Raw genomic sequence first — 4,929 nt, forward strand, 5'->3', positions numbered from 1 at the left:
GTTTGGGAGGTTATATTTACGACTGTGGAGTATGATTATTTAAGTTCGGATCGTTCCGATGTAAGAATATCGAAGTTAGGCAATAATGAGCGTAATTATGGCTCTCGGGTAATTTTGCCTATCTTGATTAAATATTGGATTATTGGTTGGGAAATTAATATTTTATTTGGAACAGGACGTGAGCAGGCTCGAGCAGACGAGACCCCAGATCGACATCAGGCTTAGGCCTAATTCGTGAGTGGACGTTTATTTTAAATAAATGCATGCTAAAGTTCACGATTGAATAATTAATGTCGTGGAGTATTTTGACGTTATTTTAATTTTTGACGATTTTTATTTCTCTTGGAGAGATACCGAAAATGGGATTTTCGGTGGATATAAATATGTATTTATGAGAGAGTATGTATAGAAAATGCTAGCTAGCCATATGTGTCTGTCCACCTTAATGGCGTAGCATATAGCCGCATTATGGTGTGACGTGAGCGTTGGACGTGAGCGTAGTAGCCCTATTTGAGTGTTTAATTCATATAGGGGGTATGGACACATATTTATACACCCGTCTGTCCACCTTGATGGCGTAGTGTAGCACCGCATTAGGGCGTGACGTGAGCGTTGGACGCGAGCGTAGTAGCCCTATATAGACCCATGAATTTATATAGGGAGTATGGACGAGTGTAAATACATACATATATTATAGAGTCTGAGAGGCTCGATATTTTATGGGATAAAAGTTTTATCGCTTGCGGCATGCATTCGATTTTTCCTTAGAAATTAATTTGGGGAAACATAAATATTTTATTTATTATTTTATTTTTGTCCACTCACTCTAACGTTATTAAATGTTTTCCCCTGGGCCCTTCGTTTTAAATTGCCCAGTCTGCAGAGTTCGGGTTGGATCTAGTAGGAGACGAGGCATAGTCACCCGCTTTTCTGCTAGTTTTCGCCAGTAGGTTACCTGTTCAACCTACTCGTGTTTTCTTGCTTCCGCTTGTGTTTAGTAGCTCTGAATACTTTAGAATTTTTGTAAATTATGTGAGGTTCGGAAGTGTTGAATTAAGAGTGTAATACGAAATTTTCGAGTTAGGGTTGTCCATCTGCAAGGGAGATTTTCTTAATCTTTTCAGTAAATTTTCCTTGGAGGTGGTCCCCGCACGACTTACTCTGGGTTTCAGGGTGAAATTCGGGGTGGGTCGTGTCAAGAACTACCAACGTATATATCAAACAAGCTCAACAATTTAAGAAAAACAAATCAGAATTGATACTTAAAGAGAACGAAAAGTGGTCCGTTGGGTTGCTCCAATCTCAACTAGAGCTCTCTAATTCAGTCTCTCTTCTTCAACAAATATGAGAGTCCCGCCACTAGAAGCTTTTAACCCAACGAATACAATAAACAACTAGCCTTCCTGCACACGCGATGCGCATGCAGAAGGGTTGCGCTCGTGCGTGCGTATGTCCTTTTTCTTCATGAAATACGTTTTGCATATGTACATTCAGTCATTCATTTTTACTTTGTTCTGTGTCATACATGAGGTAAGAATGCTACACGTTCCCTAACTTTTATAACATGCAAATATATTAAATTTTGCATATGCCTACAACCATATTCTTGACTTGAAAAAAAAAAAACATATTACTTATACAGAAACATCTACTGGTCTACTAAAATATGTAGAATTTTTATGGCATGAACTCACAGGAGGCTAGACGTGTTTAACAAGACTAATTAATATCGGTACTACCACAAAAAAACATATTGTCTTTAAAGAGGCTATTATGCATGCATCTATACAAATATATGTATAATAACGTTTACATGCTCTAATCAACTACATTTCAGCAATCTATTTGTTAACCGTCGTCGATAAAACCACAAATCAACAATGGAAGATAATAAAATAAGAAAATGACTTTGCTCCTCGATTTTTATATTGTCATGTCCTTCGAAACCTTTTCTTCTGTTCAGCTCTATTTCCTTGTACATTCCTACAAAAGTTTTTTATTAATAACTCACACACCTACATATGTCAGTGAGGTTTAAACCCATGACCTCAAAGTTGTCAGTTAAATATCTTAACCAACCAAGTCACGGCTCACCGACACATTCATACAAATAGAAAGAACTACACAAACTTAAAGATGGTAATAAAAAACATCCATTCGAATATTGAACTTTGTAATCACATTTAAGCATTGAGGTACCTATGAAGACGACATATCATTTGTGTTCAAATGAAGCAAAACTTCTTTAAATACGACATTCTTAGTAAACACGCCATCTTGACCAAGCTCGGAGCCTTTTTTAACCATAATCTTTGTGGTTGACTTCGATACTCCTCTTTGACTACAGCGTATTGTGCTATTTTTGAACCGCCTCCTCTAAAATTCACCCTCCTGTTATAATCACACAAAAAGGGAGCTATAGTTGATGCAATACAATAAACAACAACAATAATGTTAATAAAATAAAAACAAATATGAGTGAATTATTCGTAGCGTAGTTCTTAGGCAAGACGCGTCTAAACACACGGCTTTGTACATTTATAAATACGTGTCTTCGTATTCACTCTGTCTCACGCTCCCGCTCTCTCGTTTCTTTGATCTCCGATCTCGCTCTGCAATCTCCGATCTCGCTCTGCTATTTTTGAACCGCCTCCTTTGAAATTCACCCTCATGTTATAATCACACAAAAGGGGAGCTATAGTTGATGCTTTTGATTATACATATACAGTAGTACTGGTCACAATAAAAAACAAGCATATACATATACATAAGTATTGGTCAGAATCACTGGAACCCAAAAAATCCCAAAAACCAATTTGACAAATCTGATTACTACAATCAATAATACTTATCAGAATCGCATCCGAAATGTCTACGCGGCTTTAAAACTGATGGCTCGCACCTCGGGCGATACAATTTCAATTTTCTCTTGTTTTTCGATTTGATTTTGCTCTGCTTTTCTTTGTTTTTTTTTTCCTCGCTATTTGTTTTTCATTTACTTCTCTTGAATTGAGCTTTCAAACTCCTAAAACAAAAAATAAAAAGAAAAAAAGGTCCTTCGCTTATTAGATTTCGTACACTGCCACAATCATATTCTTCTGGTCACTTTAATTTTGAGTCAGACTCCATATGCTATAGTTGGAGTAACATGCATGCTAGATATATTTTCTCGTGCGTATAAAGTTTGTTCGAAAATATGTTGCGTATATGAATAATATAGTTTGGGTTCCACTTGTGTGCCTTAAGGTATGGATACCCAACAAGTTTTGACTTGCTATAGCAGGTTAAAGCAAACTAACACCGTTAACTCTCTGTTAAGTCTCTCTATATCTACAGTTTTTATTAGAAATATCTACCTTTCAGATGAGCAAAATCACACAAAAGTAGACTTTCTAGAAATCATGAGATTGAATCAACCCAATGTAAAATTTGCAACTCTACATTTAACATAAGATACATCTACTGTTTTTATTACAAATCTCTACCATTAACATAAACGAAATCAAAGAAAAGTAGACTTTCTAGAAATCAAAATTGTGAGATTGAGATTGAACCAACCGAAAACCGAAAGTAAAATTTTCAAGTCTACATTTAACATAAGACACGTCTACTATTTTCATTAGAAATGGCTACCATTAACATAAGAGAAATCAAAGAAAAGTAGACTTTCTGGAAATCTAAATTGTTCTTGAGATTGAAGCAAATTAACCAAGGTAAAAAATCCAAAGTCTACATTTAACATAAGACACAACAACTTTTTTCATAAGAAATGGCTACCATTAACATAAGAGAAATCAAAGAAAAGTAGACTTTCTAGAAATCTAAATTGTTCTTAATATTGAACCAACCTAAGGTAAAAGATGCAAAGTCTACATCTAACATAAGACACGTCTACTATTTTCATTCGAAACGCCTACCATTAACATAAGAGAAATCAAAGAAAAGTAGACTTTCTGGAAATCAAAATTGATCTTGAGATTGAATCAATAATGGAAGGTGAAAGTTGCAAAGTCTACATTTAACATAAGACACGTCTACTATTTTCATTCGAAACGTCTACCATTAATATAAGAGAAATCAAAGACAAGTAGACTTTCTGGAAAATTAAATTGTTCTTGAGATTGAATCAATTAACCAAGGTGAAAGCTGCAAAGTTTATATTTAACATAAGACACGTCAACTATTTTCATAAGAAATGGCTACCATTAACATAAGAGAAATTAAAGAAAAGTAGATTTTCTGGAAATCTAAATTGCTCTTGAGATTGAATCAATAATAGAAGGTGAAAGTTGCAAAGTCTACATTTAACATAAGACACAACTACTGTTTTCATGAGAAATGTCTACCATTTAGATGGGCAAAATCACAGAAAAGTAGACATTCTGGAAATCAAAATTGTTCTTGAGATTGAATCAATAAACATTCACAAAATGAAAATTGACCGTCTGATGTGATCATTATAGTGAAACATAGCTATGGTATAAAAATTCAACTGGATTCAACAATGTTCGATGCTCGATCAAAGTGGTCAACCCTAATTCATCTTTACTTATCACACGAAAACTATCTTACCTACCTCTTCGTGACCTAGTTTGGTGGATTCTTCAACACAATAAAGTGTCACATAGATGAGACATAACCACCCATGTAAAACTTTGGGGACGTTTACCACCCGAGGATAGGGCTCTCCTTATTGAAGCATAAGCATAAATAGGGTTGACCGCTTCGATCGGGGCTCAAACATTGACAAATTAAAGTGATTTTCCTACCGTAGCCGTATTTTACTATACCGATCACATCCTATTTCATGAGATTTTTGAAAATTTTGCTTCCTCTATATAGTTGGTTCACAAAGTTGTACACTAGCATATAACCTATCAAATAAATTATATTACTTTAGTAGACATGTTATGATTTCAATGACTAAAA

This window comes from Fragaria vesca, linkage group LG2 (assembly GCF_000184155.1).
Source record: "Fragaria vesca subsp. vesca linkage group LG2, FraVesHawaii_1.0, whole genome shotgun sequence".
Classification (NCBI taxonomy): domain Eukaryota; kingdom Viridiplantae; phylum Streptophyta; class Magnoliopsida; order Rosales; family Rosaceae; genus Fragaria; species Fragaria vesca.